Consider the following 14,572-nt stretch of genomic DNA (forward strand, 5'->3'; position numbering starts at 1 on the left):
TCTGAAAGAGCATCTTACTCACACACAGGCACCTCGCCATATCCCATGCATTTACCCTGCTAATCCCCCTAACTCACACATCTCAAGACACTAAGGGGCAATTTAGCCAATTCACCTAGTCAGCACACCTTTGGACAGTAGGAGGACACTGGAACACCTGGAGGAATTCCATGCAGGCATGGGGAAAATGTGCAAACTCCACACAGCCACCCAAGGCCACAATCGAAACTGGGTTCCTGGTGCTGTGAAACAGCAATGCTAACCCTCACTGTGCCACCCCCACCCTTCATTCTCATCTTTCCTTTTCTGACCTCGCACCTCCCTGGCTCTATATACTGATCCAATTTACAACCCTTCAAACTCTGGAATCTTGAGCATTCCAAAATCACTTTGACCCCATTTTTAGTGGCAGTGCCTTCACTTGTCTAGGCTCTAAACTCAGGCATTTCCTCCATGTGCCTCTACATCCATCTCTCCTCCTTTTAAACCCCCTTAAAACCCACTGCTTTGCCCAAGGTTTTAATCATTCCATCCTAATTTCTTCTTCTGTCTCAAAGTCAGTTTGAATCAATCATTTTTGCCTGATTTTGTGAAATGACCAACAGATATTTTTGTTGTTAAGGGCACTGTATAACTAATTGTTGTTACTATTTGAAAGTCTCCCTTAGATTCATGCATGTGATTCATTCTTCATTCCATTATTTTATGTTTAAACCACATCAGTTCTCAGTTGGATTCCAGCCTGTACCTCACTCACAGGTATCGAGTATTCTGTCTATAAACTGCCTAAACTCCTTCATTAAATTTCAGCCTGTAACTCACTCTCAAGTGTCTGCTAGCCTACCTAAACCCATCTGAATTCCTTGATTAGATTCCAATCTGTAACTTATTTTCAGGTATCCACAATGCCATGTGCAAACCGTCTTAACTTCTTGATTAGATTCCAGCCTGTAGCTCACTCCCATGTGTTCCTTACCCTATATCTGAATCATCCAAGCCAGATGCCAGTCTGTATTCCACTCCGGGTGTCCCCAGTTATTGCACATTTAAACTATTTAGGCAACATTTAAAAAAGAATACAATTAATTCAATGTGAAACGTAACCATGAAACTCAGCAATTTTGTAATAAACAAAATAAAGTGAGTCAGTTCTGTGAGTGAGTGAATTACGTGCCCAGCACTAAGTTTGGTTTAACATCTGGCAAGTCACCAAGTCCCATTGTGTGGTTCGCTACATTCTATTAAAATTACACGGGCAAGGAAGCCACACCCATCTGTTTTTGCTACCATTCAATTGTGCATTGTTTAGGACGTTGCAATTTCTTAATGAAAAAAGTAAAAAAAAGCTACAATGGTTTAAAATGAGAATTAGTGAGTGGAGTACTGGAAGGCCTTTACTACATCAAGAATGTTCCTTTGGCAGTATTCTCTTAACAGGCTTTTTTTTCATAGACATGAGGACAATGTTGATGAAAATCGTGATACATGTAATAATTTCCAGCATGTTCTCAATAAAACAGTGCTCTTTCTCTGGAAAACCACTTCCTAGAACTCTGGAACTGCTTCATAGGAAATGAAAAAGGTAATGTAGCACCAAGACTCAATCAAATGGTGCCAAATCCTTCAATCTTTAATGTAAAAAAGTAACGAGGAGGCTTGCAATACAGATCATCTCGCTCTGCTTCAAAGAAGATAAAAGAGGTTTTATCCCCCCTTTCATCCATGTCAATTCACAGCAATTATTCTGCTAAAAACACACACTAAAGATCAGTGAGAAACACAGGCCCATACAGCACTTTTGACGCCACTGCAATGTCATAGCGCCATCACCTGGCCAGATCTCTGCAAACCTTAAGAGAGAAAAATACACCATTAAACTCATGAGATTCATAGAAGCATCGAATGATACAATACAGAAGGAAGCTATTAGGCCTATCGTGTCTGTTTTGACTCTAATTGGTCCCACTCCCCTACTCTTTCCCCGTAGACCATTAAACCTTTGCCCCTACAATTATCTGTCCAATTCCCTTGTGAGAGCTATTATTGAATCTCCTTCCACTACCTTTTAAGGCACTGTGTTCCAGATTATAATAACGCATGTTGCAAAAAAAAGTATTCCTATATTACCTCCGGGTATGTTGCCAATTGCCTTAGATCTTTATCCTCCGGTAACTAAGCATTTTAGCATCAAAAGCAGTTTCCCCTTATTTACTCTATCAAAACCCTTCTTGATTTTAACACCTCCAACAAACCCTTCCTTAAAATGTCTCTGATCTGAGGAGAAACATTAGTTTCTGTAGTCTTTCAGTGTAGCTGGTGTTCTCCATTTCTGGCATCATTCTCCTTAATGAACTCTATAAAGCCATGATGAAAGTGAGGAACCCACAACTGGCCACAATACTCCAACTGAGGCCTAACCACTATTTTATAAAAGTTTAACATAACTTCCTTACTATGCCTCTATTTATAAAGTCAAGGATCACAAATGCCTTTTTTAGCGAACATCTCAACTTGCTCCATCCCTTTCAAAGACTTGTAAGTACATACCCTAAGGAGATGTTATGTTGAGAGTGATGTTATGTTCCTGTTCTATGTCTTCTCAGCCTCCAGCACCCTGCGATGGTGTTGCCATGCATCTCTTGCTCTGCACCCCACAGCTCTTCCCTGACACTGACCTTCCCTTCCTGAATTCCTGCATTTAGATACGGGCAGCTGCTTTCCCAGCCACAATACTCACAGGAAGAGAACTGTGAGACTGATGAACAAACACTATCACTGGAGCTGGTCCTTGCAGCCACCAGCTCAGACACTGGAACTGCATATACCCTAGATGCTGGTAGAGTTGGGATCAGCATGTGGTACATCACCAGGATCCTCGTGTAACTAAGCTTTAGGGAAAGGAGGAAATAAAGCACTGGATAAACTTAGCAGGTCTGGCAGCGCAAGAGGAGAGAGAAACAGAGTTAAGGTTTTGCGTCCATATGACATCTTCAGAATTAAAGAAAGAGGGAAGAGATGGTTTGTTTGCCAGGGTGAGGTCACAGATAAATTCTGCTGCATGAATGGGGACTTCAATTGGGTGGCATGCAGAGGAGTGTACACATCGATACAATGACTGTCCTGTCAGATACAGATTCTTGATCAACAGGGGAGTCAGGGGTTACGGTGGGGAAAGCAGGCAAGGAAGTGGAGATAAGGCCACAATCAGATCAGCCATGATCTTATTGAATGGAGGAAGAGGCTCAATGGGCCAAATGGCCTATTCCTGCTGTAAATTCTGATATGATCTTATGGATTCAGAGGCAATTTCCTATCACAATCAAGGAGGATGAAAGACTCTGGCTGCAAGCTGGCAGAGGGCATCTCACAGAGTTTTTCCTCACCACAGTCTGTACTCTGTCTGCCTGTCATAGTGTAGAGCCAAAGGCAATTCCATTGCTGTCCCCTTACCTGTTGCAACCTTTGTGTGCACAGGATACCCACTCCTCTGCCCACTTCAGTGCTGTGGCACGATGGCCTAGTGGTTAGCACTGTTACCTCACAGCGCCAGGGACCCTGGTTCAATTCCAGTCTTGAATCACTGTCTGTGTGGAATTCGCACATTCTCTGTGTGGGTTTCCTCCGGGTGCTCCGGTTTCCTCTCACACTCCAAAGATGTGTGCATTAGGTTGACTGGCCATGCTAAATTGACCCTTCGAGTCAGGGAGATTAGCAGGGTAAATATATGGAGTCACAGGGGTCGAGCTTGGGTGGAATTGTTGTCAGTGCAGGCTTGATGAGCTGAATGGCCTCCTTCTGCACTGTAGAAATTCTATGATTTTCCCACCAACAAATCTAGAAATTCAACACAAGAGATTTCCAGAGATCATCCAGAAACACTGCATTAGAACAAAATTGCCAGAAATGACTGTGTCTACAATTTATGGTGCTTGGCCCTTTAAGGAAGCCAGTGCATGAGCTCAGCCTGCAGCCTCATGTTGGGATCTTTACAAAGTTGGTCAACACAAGGCCTGGATGAATGTTGCCAAAATTTGAGATCCTGGCATCGCACTAGCTGATTAGGCTATGGTCAGAGGTCGCACAACCCCAGAAAGCAGGGCAGGGCTTTCGCTTCCCCTGTGTTTCAAAACCAACTCAGGCCTTCCTTTGGCGCCTAGTTTGGGGGTGTTTAAGAGATCCGTGGATAGGTTTATGGATGGAAAGGGATTGGTTTAGGTTAGAGGGTCATTGCTTTTTTAATTGGTCAGCGCAACATCGTGGGCCGAAGGGCCTGTTCTGCTCTGTAATGTTCTATGTTCTATGTTCTAACTCAGTCTTGGAACATCAAACATCCATGACTTCTTAACTCTCATTGAAAACTTGGAATGCTAAAAAGGAATATGCATATATTTGGTGATTGAGCTTTGATTGCAATTGTTGACCATTCTGTATTACTGGTTTTGTGCGTTTTTATTCTGCTGATTATGGTTTATTTTTCAAAGCAGGCCTTCGTTTCTACAGACCTGAAGCCTCAATATAGTTGCTGGTAGCAGTTGCAAGCTTGAGTTCTATCCTGACATGCTGAGCATGCATATCCCATCAGGCCTTCCTTTGGTTGTGAGTGGTCTGGAGGAGTAAGGAGGAACTGAGATAGTGGGTAAAGGCCAGGTACTGTCCTCCTCAGCATCTGGAACCCATTTGGCATCACCCAAGAATCAAGCATTCAGACATACTTAGGTGTACCTGAAGAGACTTGCTTTCATCACTTTGGCTTCACAAGGTAGGCTGTATCAATATCCTAGTGGCCCAGGGTGTGGACGAAATATGTAATACCTTGTACTCACAGTTTCACTTTTTACTAACCCATTGATTGAGCATTTTGAGCCCAATTGGCCAATGTTCCTGAAATTTCAAGCTCATGCTGATTGACCTCTGACTTGGGCTCTGGGAACATTCAATCTCAGATGGTAAAGCAGAGAAAAAGGGTCAAAATCCTATAACATGGGTCTTCAAGTGCTTCATGTTGTTTTAGGATTTTCCTTTGTGCGTCTAGGGAGTGCTTGTGCTAAGCCACTTGGGACAGAGTAACATTACATCATCTGGAATATTAGCAGAGTTGATTGAAGCAAACCAGTAGATGTGGTTTATTTAGACTTTCAAAAGGTTCTCAACAAGGTCTCACATAACAGACTACTATGTAAAGTTAAAGCACATGGGATTGCAGAAAGTGTCTTGAGATGGATAGGAAGCTGGTTAATAAATAGGAAACAAAGAGTTGGCATAAATGAGTCTTTTTCTGATTGGTAATCAGAGACTAGTGGGGTTCTGAAGGGATCTGTGCTGGACTGCGATCGGGCTGACAGAGAGGGGCCACTGCGTACGCACAGAGTTCCGGAACTGTCAGACTTTGGTTTGAATAGATCCTGCCCTCCCAAACTTTTAATGATTTTCACAATTATTACCTCTGTGTGGGAGGTACGAGTCTGAATTCCCATTGAAAAAACAATCGTGAATTACTTCATTGTTCCCATGAATTCAGCACTTCAATAATAGCCTGAGCAGAATCTCAGTGAAATGTTTAAGTGGCTCACTCACCTCCTGGCAAATGGGTTTTGTGCTCACCATCCATCCTGTCTCAGATACAACTGTAAGTGTGGGTGGGTTTGAGACTTATTTGTAAAAGTTTAAAGTTTATTTATTAGTGTCACAAGTTGGCTTACATTCACACTACAATGAGGTTACTGTGAAAATTCCATAGTTGCCACACTCCGGCACCTGTTTGGGTTCACTGAGGGGCAATTTAGAATGGCCAATACACCTAACCAGCACATCCTTCAGACTGTGGGAGGAAACTGGAGCACCCAAAGGAAACTCAGGCAGATACAGGGAGAATGTGCTAATGGTCTAAGTTTGTGATTCTAAATGTTTTTTTTTATTTGCCTGTTCCAACTTTTGGGGAAATTAGAACTCCCTTCTTTGCCTTCCAGTTGTCATGTGCTCCTATGTATGAAATAGAAATCTGATTTACACATAGTAATGTGGCTCTCACCTGCTTCATGCAATCATCACTAATGTTCTTTAGGGAAGGAAATCTGCTGCCCTTACCTGGTCTGGCCAACATGTGACTGCAGACCCACAACAATGTGGTTGACTCTCAATTGTCCTCTGAAATGGCCTAGCAAGCCATTCAGTTCAAAGACAACTAGGGATGGGCAATAAATGCTGGCCAGCCAGCAACGCTCATGTTCCATAAATGAGTAAAGAATCTTCAGAGTTGCCCATCAGGAAGACTCAGTACATATGGCAGAGGAGAAACTAGAACAAACTTCACCATTGGTCCAAGTTAAAATTGGCCCTTAAGTCCCTAGGCTCCTCCATGAAGGTATGTTCCCATAAAGATACTGAAGATTAGCTGGTGCCCATGGAATTGTACTACAACAAGAGCATGAGAGAGAAAAGAAAATTATTCAAGACGGGAAAAAGAAGTGCTTCTCACTGACACTGTAGTTCTTCTAAATGCTGTGTCACATAGCCATCATTATAACTGTTGCCTATTGTGTCATTCTGATGTAGGTAAAGTGCTGTTGTCCTTGTTGTTCTTCCTATCTGGAATAAAAACTGCACTGTTTATAGTCCCTTAAACTGAGCTGTGCAATCCTCGAAAAGGCCACCTTCCTGCTGTTCTCTAAATCACCAGCAGTGGGTGCAACATCCCCAAGATATCTGAAAAGACACAATTGGAGAGGTAAACCTAATGGTTCAATTCATCAAAACAATCCCTATTTTAAATGAAAAATTTGCAGAATGAAGATTGTGTGAAATATTAGGATTGTACCCATTTTTTGAAATGTAATTAATTTTAGCAACACATATGTGTGAAATGAAAGCTGTTCAATACGTACATTTCAGCCTGTCCCGTGAAGATGAGGATCCCCACCCTCAAGGCTACCCAGTACTGGCATTTAATTTAACTCCTTATATCAGTCAAGAAGCTGGATATTCTCCTGAGGGTTCACAGTGATGTTCGAATACACAGCCTATTATTAGAAAGTTCTGTGGCAAAGGCACAGCTATTAAGCAATGTTATTATATTTATATAGACATCAGAACACTGCCAGCAATTATCATAAACAGTGCAACTCCAACACTATTGAAATAACTTGGCTAGACTGATGAAAACAGGCTCACGTTCTGCTCTCTTCTCCATTTGTTTTGCAGCAGAGTGTATTTCTGTCATATTGCATTGTACTCAGCACCAGGTAACTTTATAGATAGATCATTGACAGTAATGGAGCAGGGTTTTCCCACATGTTTCCAAGCACACACATGGTTATTCTCTCTCTCAAACACAAACAGACTCATACACACTACCAGCTCTCTCCCCACACACCCACCTCTCTCTCTCGCCATCATTCACACTTCTATCTCACTCCCTCACACACACTCCCACTATTCTCTCACACGCATACACCCATCTATCTCCCTCTCCATCATTCACGCACCTCTTTCATTCTCTCATGCACACACTCCCATCTCTTCTTTCACACACACCTACATCTCTCCCTCTCCATCATCCATATTTCTGTCTCACTCTCTCTTACACACACCCATCTCGGTCTCTCTCTCAATCATCCACACTCCTACCTCCCTCAAACACACACTCTGAACTCACACACACACACACACACACACACACACACACACACACACACACACACACACACACACACACACACACACACACACACACACACACACACACACACACACACACACACTCCAAGCTCTCTCTCATATATACACTCCCACCTCTCTCTCATACACACACATTCCCATCTCTCATTCACACACACACTCCCACCTCTCTGTCTCACACACACACACAGACACACACACACACTCCTACCTCTCTCTCACTCACACATACACTCCCACTTCTCTCTCTCACACACACACATTCCACCTTTCACTCACACAAACATTCCCACCTCTCTCTCTCACACACACACTCCCTCCTCTTGTTCTCTCACACACACTCCCACCTCTCCCTCTCACTGACACACTCCCATCTCTCACTCATTCACAGACATACTTCCACCTCTCTCGCTCTCACATACATATTCCCATCTCTCTCTCTCTCACACACACACTCCCAGCTCTCTCTCTCAAACACACACACTCCCACCTCTCTCTCTCATACACACACACTCCCACCTCTCTCTCTCATACACACACACTCCCACCTCTCTCTCTCATACACACACTCCCACCTCTCTCTCTCACGTACACACTCCTGCCTCTTTCTCTCTTACACGCACTCATGTCTCTCTCTCATTCACCCATTCATGGTCCACCTGTCTCACTCACATACTCACCCTCCTACCTCTCCCTCTCTTTCCCACCCACCCTTCCACCTCTCTCTCTCTTTCGCTCACTCACCCTCACACCTCTCCTTCTCTCTCCCATCCACCCTCACATGTCCCTCACCCTCCCTCTCATTCACCCACACACATCTCCCTTTCTCTCTCTCACTCACCCTCACACTTCTCCCTCTCTCTCCCACTCACACTCACACCCCTCCCTGTCTCTTTTACTCATTCTCACATCTCTCACTCTCTCTCCCACTGTCACACCCCTTCCTCTCTCTCTCACACACACACTTATCTTCACACCTCTCCTTCTATTGCCCACTCATCTTTATACCTCTCCTCTTTCTCTCACCTACCCTCACACCTCTCTCTCTCTGTCTCCGTCTCTCTCACCCCCCTCACACCTCTCCTTCTCTCTCACTCACGCTCACACCTCTCCCTCTCCCTCTCACCTACCGTGATACATCTCCCTCTCTCATACACATCCTCACACATTGTCCCTCAGTGCATTTGGTTCACAGTCTTTGAATTTTTCTCTAAATTCCTCCATGACCTTGGCCAACCATACATTTGCAATCTCACCCAGTCCTGTGTCCACTCCATTTTTTCTACTCTGGCCTTCAGTATATCCTCTTCCTGTCACACAAACATTAGCTGCCATGACCCTCATCTTTATATCCATCCTCAAAACCTCTTTTCCTCTTTATCTCTCTCTTAACATGCAGAACATCCACATGAATCATTTATTTTAACCATGATTTTGGTCATCCTTTCTTAGACCTCTCTTCTTTTGCTACCCATTTTCCTTATGCTTGGGCTTGCAAAATCCTACTAACTGTCCTGGATTGAGACAATTCATACCCCTTTAACCTGTGATTATTCCTCTCTCCACTTGTACTGTCTGTACCTATAGAAACTTAATTACCTGAAAAGACTTGCATTCCAACCATTATCTTGTAATTGTGTCTTTGTCGATATATGCCACGTAGTAAAAACTATCTCGCCACTCACCTGATGAAGGAGCAGCACTCCGAAACCTCATGATGCCAAACAAACCTGTTGAACTCTAACCCGGTGTTGTGAGACTTCCTACTGTGCCCAACCCAGTCTAATGTCAACTCCTCTACATCACATTTTCCTTATGGATTGATGTTAAGTTCTTTGAGACATTTCTTCACTTTGAAGATATTATATTAATGTAAGCTGTTGTTGCTGTTGGTAGCATTCTTCCCTTTAAATCACAAAATCTTGACTTTAAATCCAAATACAGAGTTAGTGAAAGGCTAACACTTTACTGCAGTGCTCAGTGGCTGCTGCATCATCAGGTCTGCCCTTTGTCAAGCAGTATGTTGAACTGGAGCCCAACCATTTGCTCTCAGGTGGATGGAAAATATCCCATGACATTATTTGAAGAAAAGCAGGAAGTTCCCCCAGTATCCTGGTCAACATTCCTCAACTAAAAGCAACTCAGTTATCACCTTGAAAGCAAAATCCTATAGATACTAGAGATCTGAAATAAAAACAGTAAGCACTGGCAAAACTCATCAAGTTGGGAGACATCGGTGGAGAGAGAAAGAGAGCTAATGGTTCGAGTCTAATATGACACTTCTTCAAAACTGGTGCCTGCAGCAGAAAGGAAGATTAATTGAGAGGAAGACTTGCCATTGGAGAATGGGTCCAATGAGCTGTTTTGTTAAAAACAATGTAAAAATCTTTCTGTTTTCTTACGCAGTGGCATAGGAGAGCTGAAGTATAAATGTGAGATATTAGCCTGTTTATATAGATAAAAGCTTTTCAGGATTATTAGTGAGTGCTGTAAGGAGAGTTGTTTCTTTTATTTGCTCAGACGATGTGGATATCACTGGTTGTTCCTCATTTATTGCCCATCTCTAATTGCCTTCGAACTGAATGGTTTGTCATGCCATTTAAGAGGGCAGTTAATATTAACCACTTTGGAGTCACATGTAGGCCAGACTGGGTAAGGACAGCAGATTTCCTTCCCTAAAGGACATTAGTGAACCAGATGGATTTTTTATTTAAACAATCAACAATGGTTTCATGATAATTCTAGATTTTTTCATTGAACTCAAATTTCACCATCTGCCATGGCAGGATTCGAACCTGGGTCCTCAGGACATTACCTGAGGGCTCTGGAATAGTAGTCCAGGGACAACACCACTATGCCATCATCTCCTCTACCAGACCAGAGTGCAAACACTTGAATTGCAACTTCACTCAACCAGAATACATGTGAAGGGACAATCATGTATGTGCTTCTTTAAGAGGATGAAGAGTGTGCTCAGGAAATGAAAAGGGCAGTGTCCAGTGGTTACCATGCCTGGCCTGGAGAGGTTGATAAATATCTTGCTGGTAATTGTTCCCACATGCTACATTCCCCATAAAGTATTGCATTTGTTTGGGAAACTCCCTGGCAAGGAATATGGTACCTAAAGGGTTAAATGTTTGATGAAGTAGCTGATGTTTGAACTATTCGAATGCTCAGACAAAAACAAACCATGACTGAAACAAATCTTGACAAGAAGCAACTGTAATCTGTTATGTTGGAATAAGAACATTGTTTGCTGTTTCAATGAGACTGGGAACATAGGAATGTTGTTCTTAGAAAGGATAATTGATCTATATTGGGTTACTATCTCATCAGATATATGGTTGTATTTTTTATACCTGTAGAGTATTTGCTATGGATTTTTAATATTTGAAATAAGAATGATGATTATTTTTGCCATACACTGAATTTAGCAACACAGAAACAGGCCACTCCATCCGCCAGCTCAATGTTCCAACAAACCTCCCCCCAACTTGCTTCATCTCACTCTATCAATACATCCTTCTTTCCTTTCTCCTTTACGTGCTTATCTAATGTCCCTTCAAGTCTATCTTTTATTTGCCTCAACCACTCCATGTGATAATGGGTTCTGTAATCCCATCATTCAAATAAAGAAGCTTGTTCTCAAATACTCACTGGATTTATTAGCAAATATCTGTATTTATAGCCCCCTAGTTTTGGACTCCCCACGGATGGAAAAATCTGCTCTAAAACCACCCTTTCAAACCCTGTCATAATTTTGAAACATCAATGAGGACGATGTAGAAATGGTTGAGAACTTCAGGTTTTTAGGTGTCCAGATCACCAACAACCTGTTCAGGTCCCCCCATGCTAATGCCATAGTTAATAAAGTCCACCTACCCCTCTACTTTCTCAGAAAACTAAGGAAATTTGGTATGTCCACAATGACTCTCACCAACTTTTACAGATGCACCATAGGAAGCATTCTTTATGATTCTCTCAGAGCTTGGACTTGTATTCCAGAGCCCCAGGCTAATGTCCTGAGGACCCAGGTTCGAATCCTGCCATGGCAGATGGTGAAATTTGAGTTCAATGAAAAAATCTGGAATCATCATAAAACCATTGTTGACTGTTTAAATAAAAAACCCATCTGGTTCATGAATGTCCTTTAGGGAAGGAAATCTGCTGTCTTGTCAGCTGTCCTGGCCAAGACCACAAGAAACTACAGAGTCATGAACGGAGTCCATCTCTCAAACCTATCCATTGACACTGTCTATACTTCCCGTATGGAGTATACTCGGAAAAGTAACCAGCATAATCAAGGACCCCATGTACCCTGGACATTCTGTCTTTCACCTTCTTCCATCGGGAAAAAGATACAAAAGTCTGAGGACACGTACCAATCGACTCAAGAACAGCTTCTTCCCTGTTGCCATCAGACTTTTGAATGGTCCTACCTCACATTAAGTTTATCTTTCTCTACACCCTAGGCATGACTGTAACACTACATTCTGCACTCTCTATTTTCCTTCTCTATGAACAGTATGCTTTGTCTGTATAGTGCACAAGAAAACAGTAATTTTCACTGTACATCAATAAATGTGACAATAATAAATCAAATCAATGACCTCTACTAGTCTTCTTGAGAGAAAAGAGCCCAAGTTTGTTCAGATTTTTCTGATAGTTGTATGATCTCAGTTATGGCATCGTCTATGTAAATATATTTCTGTGTTTTCACTGTGTTGAAGTATCCACCACTTTAAAGCACAAGGTTGCATTAAAATCAGAGGGCAGATTGTTGTAAGTGGAACAATTATTAGCACCTCTGGTCTTAATTTCTGCAAAGGCAACATTAGGCTGGTCCACTTACTGGATTCACCGTTCGACATTAGGAGCAGAAAACAGAAGTAAGGTAGACTTGCAATTATACAGCACTATTCACATTGGCAGGGCTTTCCAAAGCAATGAAGGGAGGTTGTAATGAAATAAACCCCTCAGCCAGTTTGGACTCAGCAATCTCCCACAAACAGCAATATGATAATGACCAGATAATCTGTTTGAGTAATGTTGATTGAGAGATTAACATTGACACTGTGAATAAGTCCATTCCTATTCTTTAAAGGAGTGCCATGGGATCTTTCACATTCACCTGAGAGAGCCTCAGTTTTATGCCTCTACTACTGGCACATCCAATAGCACAGCACTTCCTCTTTTGCCACTCATGTGCACTTACTTTTATAGCACGAATATAATGTTGTATTGCAGGAAATACAATGGGCATGGTCAACATACATGCAACACACTCCCACAAACAGCAATATGATAATAACCAGGTGATTTATTTTTTGTGATCTTGACTAACACTTTGGATAACTACCCTGCTCTTCATCAAAATAGTGCCATGGAATCTTTTACATCCACTCCACCAGACAGGTGGGGTCTCAGTTTAATTTCTCATGTGAAAGGCAGCACTCCCGACAGTACAGCACTCCCTCAGTGCTACAAAACTAACACAAATGGAGTATCAGCCTTCAGTTTTGTACTCACGTGGGACTTGAACCGAGAACATTGTGACTCAGGCAAGGAGCAATCGAGCCATAATTTTATTAGTTATAGAGAGAAAATAGGGTGCCACATTAACTAGATGATTGATTCGTGCACTAGTTCATGCCATAAACCAAATTTGGCATCCAACTTTCCTTATTTGAAAGGAAGTGCTGAGTTGCAGCAACCAAATGCATGTCCCAATTTATTTAACCAGTCGGGGCCAAGTTAGTTAGAAAAATTAAATTGCAAGGGATATGAGATTAAGTACTCGTATGGATTAAGGATTAGTTAACAGTTCAATTCCTGGTTTGGGCCATTGTCTGCGCAGAGTTTACATGTTCTCCCTTTATCTGTGTGAGTTTCCTCCAGTACTCTGGTATCCTCCCACAGTTCGAAAAACATGCTGGTTAGGTGCATTGGCCATGCTACATTCACCCTCAGTGTACCTGAACAGGTGCCAGAATGTGGCAACTTGGTGATTTTTCACAGTAACTTATTTGCAGTGTTAATGTAAGCCTACTTGTGACACCAATAAATTAACTGTAAGAAGCAAAGGATAACAATAAATGACCATTCTCACTTTGGCAGGTTGTAACTCGTGGAGCACTGCAATGATCAGGACTTGGACCCCAGCTATTTACAATATATCTATGATTTGGATGTGGGGACCAATTATAATATTTCCAAGTTTGTGTATGACACAAAGCTAAGTGACAATGTGTGTTGTGAGGAAGATGTAAAGCATCTTCAAGAGGATTTGGACAGAGTTGCTTAGTGCACAAGAACAAAGAAGATGGAATATGATGTGGAAAATATGAGGTTGGTGAGAGGAAAAGATGTGCAGGGTATTTTTTATATGGTGAGAGAATAGGAAATGTAGAATTGGAGATGTACAGAGGGACTTGGAGGTCTATGGGAGGGATTCTCTGGCCTCCCTGCCATATGTTTCTCATAGCGCAAGATGGTGCACCACTAGCTGGGGGCAGGATCTTCCTGCCCACCATTGTCAATGGGATTTCCCATTGATTCCACCCTAGGCCATCAGAAAACATATGATGGGGTGCACCATTAGCAGGCATGGAGGTTCCCCCACCAGTATTGAACACCAGCCTTTGTCAGTAAGTCGCTGAAAGCTAAATAAAGGTGCCGCAAGCAATTAGGAAGGTAATGCTTTGTTAGCCTTTATCACAAGAGGAATTGAGTACAGGAGCAGTGAGTTCTTGGTTCAGTTATATAGAATCTTGGTTAGACCACACCTGGTGTACTTTGTACAGTTTTGGCCCCCTTACTGAGATAGTGGGATTGTCTTATGAAGGGAGATTGGGCAAACTGGGCCTGTATTCTCTAGAGCTTTGAAGAATAAGAGATG

This window comes from Carcharhinus amblyrhynchos, chromosome 6 (genome assembly GCF_965287045.1).
Source record: "Carcharhinus amblyrhynchos chromosome 6, sCarAmb.v2.hapA, whole genome shotgun sequence".
NCBI classification, from domain to species: domain Eukaryota; kingdom Metazoa; phylum Chordata; class Chondrichthyes; order Carcharhiniformes; family Carcharhinidae; genus Carcharhinus; species Carcharhinus amblyrhynchos.